This window comes from Quercus suber, unplaced genomic scaffold (genome assembly GCF_002906115.3).
Source record: "Quercus suber isolate HL8 unplaced genomic scaffold, Cork oak 2.0 scaffold_42, whole genome shotgun sequence".
NCBI lineage: Eukaryota > Viridiplantae > Streptophyta > Magnoliopsida > Fagales > Fagaceae > Quercus > Quercus suber.
The window spans coordinates 703,532-717,280 of record NW_027069507.1 but is presented as its reverse complement, the minus strand read 5'-3'; the positions used below and the strand labels follow the sequence as shown (position 1 = coordinate 717,280).

The 13,749-nt window shown below is 34.6% G+C and overlaps 1 long non-coding RNA gene across 1 annotated transcript; it reads right to left on the bottom strand.

Annotated features, from left to right (window-relative positions):
* Nucleotides 1–5,222: 5,222 nt before the first annotated feature.
* LOC136066649 (uncharacterized) lies at nucleotides 5,223–6,821 on the bottom strand. The gene is made up of 3 exons (XR_010628159.1): nucleotides 6,714–6,821; nucleotides 6,470–6,535; nucleotides 5,223–5,577 (listed from the first exon to the last, which is right to left on the bottom strand). It is a non-coding gene; the product is annotated as an uncharacterized LOC136066649 (long non-coding RNA).
* Nucleotides 6,822–13,749: the final 6,928 nt, after the last annotated feature.

Below are 13,749 nucleotides of genomic sequence, written 5' to 3'. Positions count from 1 at the left end.
TATATATGCATTGTTATAAAATAATAATAACATTTAAAGTAAAATTGCAAAAGCTAAAATTTGTCACCCATTTGATTATTTTCATTTAGCTAACATTTGCTTTTCTCTAAATAAATGACATTATAGAGTACTTCTAATACAACTATTAAGAGTACTTTGTCCACTACAAAGGATTAAAAAATAACAAAAATTAGTAAAGTCTCATAGTTTAACATCTAAATTGAGCACTATAAAAATTATGATGTGTAATAAAATAAATACCAAATTATCCAAATCATGCTATGTATTATGTAATAGAATAATATTATATTTTATATGCTATATTTAATTCTTTATAACGCAATATGATAAAATTTAATAATCAAAGAGAACCAAAAAAAAAAAAAACAAATTATCCAAATCATGCTATGTAATAGAATAATATTATATTTTTATATACTATATTTAATTCTGAAAGCTCAATTAGTGTGAAAACACTAATACTTATTTAGACCCCAATTTTAAATTAATACTTAATTGCTTTTACTCTAACTTATATTGAATTGTAGAGGAATTCCTTCAATTTGAGTATTTTCCACATTTCTTTATGATAGAAGATTAAAATTAAAACATAGTTAACAATTATTAGATATGAAGGTTGTTATTGTACTAAATTAATGTATTAGGATTATTTTAAAAAATAATCGATTAGAGTAGATCAACAATCAAAGAGAACCAAAAAAAATTAAAATTAAAATACAAAATTAAATCGCATCAACCAAAAGTAGAGTTCTAAAGAATACAAAAATTTATCAACCTAAAGCAAAAATGCAAGAAAAATATAAATAAATAAATCAAGAGAGAGAGAGAGAGAGAACCTTTGTTTTTGTGACGAAAAACTATGCAAAGAATGGAAGAGAGTGAGAAATTTATAGTCAAATGATGTGAATAAGAAAGACAAAATAAGGGAAAGATGAAGAGTGTTATTAATGTAAAGGGTAGTGGGGAGATGAAAAGGTATGGGTGGGAGAAAGTGTAAATGTTTAAAAAGAATGAGTAAATGTTAAAAGAATTATAAAAAATTTAAAAAAAAAAAAAAAAAGGGTAATGACGTGAATGCTGATGTGGCTTAATTGAAGCGTAGCAATAATAAATGTTACGCTTCAATTTTTAGATATATATAGATATAGATTATGAATGTGGCAATTGATAGGTTAGTTATGAGCACATCTTTGACCTGTATATCACAAATATTTTTGGCTATAAAATCAAGATCCCTTAGCATGTCGTTAATTCTTGATTTATGGTGTTTTAGAGCTTAGATAAACTTTTTTTATGAAAATTTGTCATATTCTGGCTAACTCTCTAGCGACAACACTTGAGAGGGAGAAGGGTTCTAGGATTTTCAACTAGCAAGTAGAAATAGGCCAAAATGGCCAAGTGCCACTATTTGGCAAAACATGTATGGATCTACCACTGTTTGCGAAATAATTAGAGATCTACCACTTTTTTTAAAACTCGAGTTTGTGAAACTCAAGTTTTTCCATGTAACTCAAGTTTCACAAACTCAAGTTCCATGGAAAACAACCACCATTTTTTTTATGTAACTTGAGTTCTATAAAAAATAGCACAACAAACTTGAAGGCTATTTTTTCAAAGAACTCAAGTTTCTAAAACTCGAGTTACACGGCAAACTCGAGTTTTAAAAATGTGGTAGATTGCTAAATATTTCACAAATAGTGGTATATTGCTAAATAGTAAATATTTTGCTAAATAGTGGTAATCTTGTTAGGGAATTATTTCTTTTAAATTATGAAATATATTTAAATATGTCTAGTTGTTGTATATATATATATATATATATACANAAAGTACAATTAGATCCTCAAGTGTCCTCTGTGTCTCTCTCTCTCTATGTGTATGCACACCAATTGTATTGAAGAGGCCAATGAAGCATTCGTTGTCAGATGTGTCACTAATTCAAAATTGCTAGTTATCCCCCTTTTAGCATAGTTATGGAGAGGCACTAACTCTCTAAAGATGTTCTTAGATAGTCCAAACATGATAATCACTAGATGTTAACCATGTGTCACAATAAGAAATTTGATAGCTATGATTCTATATGTGACACTCATTACATAATATTTTCCGTGACACTATTATGTATTGCACTAAGATATATTCATCATGTTTTAATGTATTTTATAGAAATATAGTTTTGTCAACAACAGAGGCACAAAATATGTCGAATGGTGCATGACATGAAATATAAATTAGTTGAAAGTGAGAACTGTTGACTCAAGACTACAATTTTAATGTATATATATATATATATATATACACCTTTTTAATGAATATCACATCAAGGGTGACCCATTCTTATCTCATCCCCTCTTTAGGGCAAAGAAAACTTGGATGAGTTAAGAGTGGGGGATAGGATAAAGGCAAAACAGGTTGGAGGATTTTTTTTTTATTTATATATATATATATATATCCCTAATGTGGAGGCTTTGACATTAATGATGGAGTTGAAACAGAACGTGGAGAAAAGAAAGTGTTTCGAGGATTGTATATATACATATTTGGGTAAGGGTGAGGCAAGCAAAACTGATCCTCGCCCCTTCACCTCTTTGGACAGAGAGAAATTTGAATAGAGCAAGGTGGATCATGCTGGGGAACAAGTTCGACCCAACCAAGTCAAGTCAAAAGTAGGTAAAGAATATCAACTTATCAGGATAAAACGGGTTGTTGTTCTTATTACCCATATAATGTCTTTTTGTTTGGGTTTGGGCGAATTAACAAACCCAAGTCCAATTTTGCTAAGTCTTAGAAAGGATTTTTTTTGCAATATAACGCCATTTTGCTAACAAATTTGTTAGTTAGCAACATTTCCAAACTATTTAAGAAACTATTAAAGTCAAAAGTAGGTAAAGAACATCAACTTATCAAGATAAAATGGGTTGTTGTTCTTATTACCCATATAATGTCTTTTTGTTTGGGTTTGGACAAATTAACAAACCCAAGTCCAATTTTGCTAAGTCTTAGGAAGGATTTTTTTGCAAAATAACACAATTTTGCTAACAAATTTGTTAGTTAGCAATGTTTCCAAACTATTTAAGAAACTAGCATCTTGACTTTCTTAGACTCGAGTTCCTATAACAACTTGAGTTTCTTAGACTCGATTTCTGTGTGCTGGCAAAGCTGAGGTGGACTTAAAATCCACGTGGTACTCGAGTCTTTGAGACTCGATTTCCTCTACACTATCTTCTTCCTTCATTCTTTTTTTCCTTTTTTTTTTTCTTTTTTTTTCCCCTTCTTCCAAGCCCCAAAAATCCAAGACAGTTCTTCTTCTCCAGACAGTTCTTCCTTCTCTAACTTTCTTCCCTCTTCTTCTCCTTCCTCAAACATCCAAACCCATTTCTCAAATTCTCAAACCCAAAAATCACGATCTCAGCACTGGAGCGGCTTGGGTTTGTTGATATTGGCACCAAAGGTCTGTTTTCTGTGTTTTCTGATTTGGTTTGTCTCTTGATTCATTTTCTATGATTTTTGGGTAGGTCTGTCTCCGGTGGAATATTTTCTATTATGAGTTTGTGTTTTTTGGGTTGGTCTGTTTGTGTTTTCTAGGTTGCCATTCGGGGCTGTTCTGGGTTTGTATTTTCTGCGTTGGTCTGTGTTGTGTTTTCTGGGTTTTTTTTTGGGTTGTTATATTCTATGTTTTCTAGAGGGAACTCAAGTCTCCACCTCAGTTACGCACCTCATGAAAATCGAGTCTTTGAGACTCAATTTGCTATCGCGAACTTGAGTCTAAAAGACTCGAGTTGTTAGTTTCCTAAATAATTTGAAAACGATACTAACTAGCAAAATTGTTTGAAAATTAGTGCTATTTTGAAAAAAAAAAAAAAAATCTGTCTTAGGAATAGGTCACTTAATGTGCATTTGGCAACACTTATTTTTATCAACTTATTTTACTATTCAGCTTATTTTTGCTACTATTCATGGACCTCACTGCACTTTTTGATACTATTCATAAGTCATACTATATTATTTCAGTTAACTTTTACTTTTATCTGTAATACTTTCAGCAAAATAAGCGAATCACAAACAAACCTTAATGCACAATTATTATGAATAGGATCATGCATGAATTTAGAATCTATGATATTAGATCATTTAATGTGAGATTTTGGGTTTTTTCTTGAAAAGAAAAGAAAATGCAAATACATATAACATAAGATAAAGTTTAGGTATAGTTTCATTTTAATGGGTAATTACTTTTCACTTTTGGTATAAGATGCAAATGGGGCGTCAAGCTTTTTATATGACAACACTTTAATGTCTAAGAAATACTACGTCTACAACATTTTCATAACAAATCATAGGTAGTTAGTTATTATTGATTATAATTTGAATTTATCACTAAAATTACTTTTTTGTTCTACTAATATCAACCCGCAACGACCTGCCAATTAAGATTAGTTGTGAAAATGTTGTGGATATAGCATTTCTCTTCATGTCTTCATTAGACACCTTAAATTAAGTGGGTTAGATGTCATTTTATCTCTAAACTAATTGGAGCTTTAAAGCTAAAGTTCTCCATACTACACTCTTATAATGCTCAAAATAATAATTAGTTGGGTTAATCTTATATGTAAATACATATAAGATCATTTTAAAGTACCCAAAAAAAAAAAATTGAAATTTAAACATGCTTATAAAGTTTAAATGCATGTAGGGTTTAAGGAGGCACAGTAATCAAATAGTAAATTTATCAAAAAAACACATCCAATAAATTGACCGAATTAGTCTAGAAATAGACTGAAGGTAGACCAAAATTGACCGAGTACATCAAATTGGATTGAAGTAGACTTAATTAGACCAAAGTAAACCTAATTAGACAGATTGAAAATTATTTAGCTTTTAGGGAAAATAAATTATATTAAAAAATTTTAGAGAAAAAATTATACATTATATTACAGTACAAAATAATTATTTATTCTCATGCAAAACATGGATCTGAAACTAGTGTAATCTAACAATTGACTCATCAAAAATCACATCCTATATATATATATATATATATATTTGTAATTATCCAACATAAATTATTAATTAGTGCAACATTGATAAATAAAAAAATGCACCATGCATAACTTGAAAGGAGATAATGCAATCTAACAATAACTTTGTAGAATCCAATAGAAAGTTATTAAGTGATGTACACTCATAAATTTTACTACGTATACAACTTGAACCCAACTCATATACTTAAATCCGTGAACTCTTAAGTTATTGAACATGACCAAATCATTTTTAATTTTTTACAACTACATCTCTGCTACTAGCTTGGGAAGTATCATCCAAAATATCATATAATGATAATACGACAGTGCAAATATATTAACTGCAAATAAATCTATTATAAATAACTCAGATTTATCAAAAGCCAGCAAATTTTCCACCACAAGCGGTGGGTTATCAAAAATAACATAGTCAGTAGATTGGCTGGGGCCAAACTTAGCTAGTGCATCAGCGCACTGATTCGCCTCCTTGTAGCTGCGTTTGATTGTCAACCTATGGAAGTTCCTCAATAGGATCCTGCAATCATTGAGCAGCGGCTCCATCATAAGATTATTTAGAGAATGATTGTTAAGAAGTAAAACTATAGCTCTGCATATAGTTCCACACAGTTAATTCTAAACCCCCCCTAGGTTCTGCTTCAACAATACATAATACTGATTACCTATTTAAAATACTTACTCCAAGAAGCCTTAAACTTGAGCAACTCCATTTTGGTACCAGAGATGAGTAAAGATTATTTATTCTCGATTTCATTTTGTCATAGAATGTCAGACCAGATAAATTTCTAATGGCTTGTACTTACCATTAATGGTCATAGTGGACTATGACAGGTAGGGGGAGAAAAGAAGGATGAAAGACAGTAATGGGGCTCCTCACAATGAGACTTGGATACCTTAGGTTGAGAGAGCTTCGCAAAACTGTCGTAAACCCAACGAGCTAAAATTCAAAAATTATCTAACATGGCATTTTTAAAGGAATGGAGTGGCTAATTATCAACGATTAACGAGCACTCCAATGATCTATTTTTTTCATATATGAAAACAAGTATACAAAACAGCCCAGCCTTAGTTTCAAATTTTGGGGTTGGCTGAAAACAAAACAAGTATCAAGAGGGAAAAAAAAAAATAGGGACAATTGATATCTTAAAAGCAAGTATTTCTCCCTAACTTATCCCAGAAAAAAAGAAAAAGAAAAAAGAAGAAGAAGTATTTCTACCTCTTATTCTACCATAACTGCTCCATCTGAGCTCAAGACATAATTTTAGATTTGAAAAGAACAGCTAGCAAGGGAAAGAAATCTCTTACATAAATAGCTAAAATGCAACAAAATCATGGAGAAAATACATGCACAATTCAAAATAATGAATTTCATATGCAGCAAGTGATTATGAACCTTCAGGAGTAGTTACCATTGATGCCAGGTCCAATTCTTTATTAGAGTCAATCACATTTACATAGTCATAATAGGGATTCACCTGCATCCATTAAGAAACAGTCACCAAAAAAAAAAAAAAAAGGAAATACAAAAGCAAAAGCACCCCCGCTTATGATGGAGCTTGCTGCTTTGATTATCCTCAGACTCTCGGAAAATTTGTATAAAACCTGAAAATAATCATCATTTTTTTCCAATTAAAAATGAGTGTTATTAAATACCTGTGGTCTTGGAGCAATTGCTTCAAAGCTGTAAAAATTTGGATTATCAAAATTAGGGGGTTCCAGAACAATGTACGCCCCTTTATTTTTGTTTCTTTCCTCTGTTGCCTGCATGGCATACAAGACATTTTATTAGGACAGATTACAGATGATACAGCAAACAATATGAAAAGATTTAAATTCAGTAATTAAAACATAAGGTTAATTAAACAAAATCAGAAAACATTCTTCAACAGTGGCATAAATCCATACTTCCTATTTAGAGTTGGAAATTCTTTAGCATCAACTCTTAAATAAAAAATGAAATTAGGGGTAATCTGGTGCAAGACCCATAACTGTTCTTACAAATGATTTTTTTACCTTCTCCATCAATGAACATAATGTGCACAGAAGCAGTTTAAGGTTCTTTCTTCTGCTATGTTGCATGTTAACTAAATATATCCAATTACAATGATTCGCTTACAATCACAACACAAAGTATGGCCACATATGTTACTGTTACCTATTTAAGGAAGGAGTATCTTTTAGCTTTTGAAAAGAAAACAAATTTAACACCTTCAGAAATTAGAACACTTAAGAACGTGCTTAGATGAGCTTATTACCATTGGATAATTTGTTCAAAAAACAAGTTGTGTCAAAGTACAGTTGTACCTAATAAAGTGAGGCTTTAAATAGTTGTACATACTACATAATTTGGCAGTGAAACCAAGCTGTCATTTTAAGCTAAAGTGACCTTTTTTACATGGATAGTTGCACTAGGAAAGATTTTTCACGTTGGATGATTAAAAAAAAGAGGAATATGGTTGTGGTGGAAAAATGGGGATTGCATAGATCTTTTGCTTCTACATTGTGATATTGGTCACAAATAACAATCTCTGGCCTTATTTCAGGTGTTTTAGGTTATGCCTAAGAGTGTGGTTGATTTGTTGGCATGCTAGAAGTGGCGGTTTGGAAGGCATCAAAGTGCAGCTATTTGGCATGCAATACCTTCGTACATAATGTGGACTATTTGTTGAGGACAACATCCTCCATTTTTTTTTTTTTTTTTTCGAGCCAAATTCGCTCAAGTAGGTAATATGTCCAGACAGGCCCTCCACCCAAACACTTTTATTTTGTTTGGTATATGAAGTTTCCACAACTTCGGCTAAACATAACTTCCAAAGTCCACCCATGAGCTCTTAGCTTTATCTTATACCTGACTAGAGATAAGCCTTGCCGTGTGATAGCCAGACTTCATCGAGTATTCCCCACTCTTTGTGTGCAGCCAAAACAGCTCATCTGGAACTTGTCTGTGACTCAAAGGAATGCGCAACATAGCTTCTACATCATACCTCTGAAATTTGTTCTCAACCACCTCACGATCCCAAGAATTAGTCCACCAATCAATAAGGTCCAAAACCCGCCACTTCTATTCCTCTTCCACTAGTGGATGAAGAACCTGGTTTGTAATCTGAAATAGTATCATTTGTCAACCATAACCTGGATGGCAGACCCATCCCCACCCTCCAGCAACATCCCTATTTAAGAATTGGTTAGGCCGACATCAAGCTCTTCCACACATAAGAGCAATTAGGGGCATCCGAGGCATCTAGAAAATTAGTTCTTGGGAAATACCGTGCTTTGAAGCACTTACAGAGCAAAGAATCCTTCTCTTGAAGCAACCTTCACCCTTGTTTGGCTAACATAGCCAAATTAAAATTCTTCAAGTCATGAAATCTCATACCTCCTTCTTTTTTTGGCTGAGATAACACACCCCAATTCTTCCAATGTATCTTCCTTTCGTCGCCTGTCTAACCCTACCAAAATCTTGCACATAAAGCATTGAGTTCATTACACAATCAAGCAAGAAGCAAAAATACCCCCATTGTGTATGTGGGGATGGATTAGGCTCCAACTTTTATCAGTACCTCTTTGCCCGCTCTTGATAACATTTTCCCTTTCCAACCCTGCATCTTTTTCCATACTTTATCCTTCAAAAAGTGAAAAACTTGATATTTTGATCGGCCAAGTAGTGTGGGTAGTCCCAGATAAGATTCAAACCAATCCACCTCCTTCACTCCAACATAGATTTTATCATTTCTCTTTGGCCCCCACCCATATTGCTGCTAAAATAAATAGAGGATTTTTCAAAATTAATGCACTAACCAAATGAGTCCACATATAACTGAAGAATATCTGTGACACATTGCACCTCTTCCAAAGAAGCTTGATAAAAGAGTAAAGAGTTGTCTGCAAAAAGGAGATGGGATACCTGAGGAGCTCTTCTACAAACCGCCACCCCCTTAAGCCAACCCTCCTCTTTGGATTTAGATAGCAAAGCTAAAAACCCCTCTGCACATAACAAGAAGAGATAAGGCGACAAAGGGTTGCCTTGACGAAGTCCTTTGGTCGGCATAATAGTCCCATATGCATTATCATTGATACATACTGAGAATGAGGGTGTAGAGACCTCAATCCACAAATCAGGAAACCCCAACCTGACCATTATACCTTTTAGGAATTCCCATTCAACACGATCATAGGCTTTGCTTATGTCGAGTTTTATCACTAGCAAATCCTTCTTACCCTTCCTCCAGCAGTGCATGATATGCAATGTCTCATATGCAACAAGTACATTATTAGTTATCAGTCTGCCTAAAACAAAAGCACTTTGGGTAGGAGTTATCAACTGNCCATTTGTCAACCATAACCTGGATGGCAGACCCATCCCCCACCCTCCAGCAACATCCCTATTTAAGAATTGGTTAGGCCGACATCAAGCTCTTCCACACATAAGAGCAATTAGGGGCATCCGAGGCATCTAGAAAATTAGTTCTTGGGAAATACCGTGCTTTGAAGCACTTACAGAGCAAAGAATCCTTCTCTTGAAGCAACCTTCACCCTTGTTTGGCTAACATAGCCAAATTAAAATTCTTCAAGTCATGAAATCTCATACCTCCTTCTTTTTTTGGCTGAGATAACACACCCCAATTCTTCCAATGTATCTTCCTTTCGTCGCCTGTCTAACCCTACCAAAATCTTGCACATAAAGCATTGAGTTCATTACACAATCAAGCAAGAAGCAAAAATACCCCCATTGTGTATGTGGGGATGGATTAGGCTCCAACTTTTATCAGTACCTCTTTGCCCGCTCTTGATAACATTTTCCCTTTCCAACCCTGCATCTTTTTCCATACTTTATCCTTCAAAAAATGAAAAACTTGATATTTTGATCGGCCAAGTAGTGTGGGTAGTCCCAGATAAGATTCAAACCAATCCACCTCCTTCACTCCAACATAGATTTTATCATTTCTCTTTGGCCCCCACCCATATTGCTGCTAAAATAAATAGAGGATTTTTCAAAATTAATGCACTAACCAAATGAGTCCACATATAACTGAAGAATATCTGTGACACATTGCACCTCTTCCAAAGAAGCTTGATAAAAGAGTAAAGAGTTGTCTGCAAAAAGGAGATGGGATACCTGAGGAGCTCTTCTACAAACCGCCACCCCCTTAAGCCAACCCTCCTCTTTGGATTTAGATAGCAAAGCTAAAAACCCCTCTGCACATAACAAGAAGAGATAAGGCAACAAAGGGTTGCCTTGACGAAGTCCTTTGGTCGGCATAATAGTCCCATATGCATTATCATTGATACATACTGAGAATGAGGGTGTAGAGACCTCAATCCACAAATCAGGAAACCCCAACCTGACCATTATACCTTTTAGGAATTCCCATTCAACACGATCATAGGCTTTGCTTATGTCGAGTTTTATCACTAGCAAATCCTTCTTACCCTTCCTCCAGCAGTGCATGATATGCAATGTCTCATATGCAACAAGTACATTATTAGTTATCAGTCTGCCTAAAACAAAAGCACTTTGGGTAGGAGTTATCAACTGAGGAAGGATCTCTTTCAATCTGTTAGCCAACACTTTTGAAATAATTTTATAAATAACATTACATAGGCTAATAGGTATGAAATTAGAAATTTTTTAAGGGGACTTCACCTTTGGAATAAGCACAATATGAGTATAATTAATTTTAAGAGTCACAGTACCAGAATTCAGAATATCAAGCACAACAGCAGTCACATCATCCCCAACAATATGCCAATATTTTTGGTAAAAGAGAGCATTCATACCATCAGGTCCAAGAGCCTTAGTTGGTCCCATTTGGAACAACATTGCTCAAACTTCCTCCGCACTATAATCACTGGACAAAATATCCTGCATGTCTGGGGTCACCTTTTGTTGCATTGCACTAAGACATTTCTCCAATCTTTGACATGTCCTCGTACTAAAAATACTCTCAAAGTACTCTATAGGCACACTAGCTATCTCCTTAGGCTCATTCACCCATCCATTATTTTGGTCTCTAATTCCATGAATAAAATTTCTCCTTCGCCTTTAAGAGGCTTTGGAGTGGACATATTTGGTATTCATGTCCCCATGCTTCAACCAAGATACCCTAGATCTTTGTGCCCAATATATCTCCTGTTTTAGAAGCAAGTCATTAAGAGTCCTACTAGCTACCAAAATTTCAGCCTTGTTCTCCATCGTATGATCAGCCATACTAAGATCCTCAACTCGTTTTTGTACTCTCTTAATTTCTGCCTCATCTGGGTGAGTATGAGAAGTACCCTAAGCCTGCAATTCGGATCCACACTTGTCGATTTTCTCCCTGACCCTTCTCAAACCTGGTTCCATATTATTTCCCATATAACTCCATGCCTTTTGAATTACATGTTCATAATCATCCCTCATCAACCAGGCTTCTTCAAATCTAAATGATCTAGTGCTTTTGCCACAGCACCTTAAAACAATCCATGCATGCAAGATAATGGGTCGATGATCAAATGCATGCGAGAAAAGGTGACTTACCAAACTGCCCTGGAATTTATTTCTCCAACCCATGTCAGCCACAACCCTGTCCAACCTTTCCTTAGTATTATCCATCCTTGGCCGTTTGTTGTTCCACGTGAAGGGGTAACCTACAAAGCCCAAGTTAGCCAAATTACACCCATCTAAAGCACCACGAAATTCATCCATATGTTTGAAAGGAGGAGGAAACCGACTTTATTTTTCAGCAGAGCTAAGAATAGCATTAAAATCCCCTATGCAACAACAAGGGCAGTCAACAAAGAAGCAAAGATGATTAAGAAGGGCCCATAATTTATGTTTTTGGCTTGCTTCAGGCCACCCATAAAAATAAGTCAACATCCATGCAAATCCATCTTCCTTCACCACCCTTGCAAGAATATGGTGGTCCGTAAAATTTATAACATCCAACTATACTTCTGCCTTCCAAATGAGAGCCAAACCACCTCATCCATTTGGCTTCTTCACTATAAACTTTTTCGGAAACAGTAATTCTCTATAATGATACTCAAAACCCTCTTTATCTAGACGTGTCTCTATCAGAAAACATGTTGTGGGAGCTTGATCCTTCACCAACTTGTGAAGGCTACAAACTGTACAAGAGTTATTCACCGACTCTGCCACAGCACAAAGTCGGTCAATCTGGATATTCTTTTTACTGCCGAGGTTTTGAGATGCTAGTTCCAAAAAACATGCGAAGTAGCCATCTATATTGTGTAAACATTTCATGTGTACAAAATAGGAAGAACACAGAATAGGAAGAATACAGAATAGGAAGAACACAAAGAACAGAGAGAAATAGGAGATACTCTGGTGTAAAATGGTTTATATTACTAGGAGGTGTAAACTTCATGTTATATTAATTCATGTGTACACGTGCAAGAGCTATCATAACAAATTCAGCACTTTCAAACTAAAACTAGAAAAATTCTAGTGCCACGTCCAATTACACAACTTTGCCCCAACCAAAATTTTTCCTAAAAACTACGTGGTCCTACTTAAGCGGAACTACTGCGCTTCTTACGCATTAAATTTACATTAGCACTTTCAAACTAAAATGACATCATCCTACTTAACATCCAGTTAATGTTTCAGTTAGATTTTCTCAGTATCCGGATTCAAATCTAGAAGATTCGATGTTTCAGTTAGATTTTCTCACCGATTACCAATAAAAAAGCTGCTCACATGCTCATCAATGAAAACACTTCTCACATAAATGATAAATGTACTACTTAGGTTTTATGTTATGAACAGTAACTTTTTAAAATAAAAATCCAATCACAAGGAAAAAAATTATTTGTTCGGAAATAGTAATTATCTATAATGATACTCAAAATATCCAGTTAATGTTTCAGTTAGATTTTCTCAGTATCCGGATTCAAATCTAGAAGATTCGATGTTTCAGTTAGATTTTCTCACCGATTACCAATAAAAAAGCTGCTCACATGCTCATCAATGAAAACACTTCTCACATAAATGATAAATGTACTACTTAGGTTTTATGTTATGAACAGTAACTTTTTAAAATAAAAATCCAATCACAAGGAAAAAAATTATTTGTTCGGAAATAGTAATTATCTATAATGATACTCAAAACCCTCTCTATCTAGATGTGTCTCCATCAAAAAAACACGTTGTGGGAGCTTGATTCTTCACCAACTTGTGAAGGCTATGAACTATACAAGAGTTCCCAAGCCCTTGGCAATTCCAACTTAGGAGCCTCATTGTGTTCGGCAAGGGTGCTCATGCACCCCCACCGCTTCATTCTTCAAAATATCTTCTTGGAATTTCCCACATTTCCCTCCCTTCCTTTCAATCTCTGTATCTTGCTCAAAATAAGCTTCCTCCATTCCTCTCTTCCCCAACTTAGGTGGGCTTGTTTCATGTATTTCTTTCCCCGGCCCAACATCCATTTGTGTCGCCCTCGTCCAAGTATGTTTTGTTTTTAAAGCATGAGGCCCAACCTGCTCCTTATTTCCCACGTGCCCTCCAACAGGTAATGGCATCCTCACGTCCACATGGTGCAAAGCCACTTCATGTGAACCGTTATCTCCATTTAAATTTTGATCCTCTGTATTATTCACCGAGTTAAGTGGTCCCATGCTTTCCATAACTATCCCTTCAATATCTATAATGCCTTCTGTGCATCCTGTGAATATCCCTAAATTTACGTTT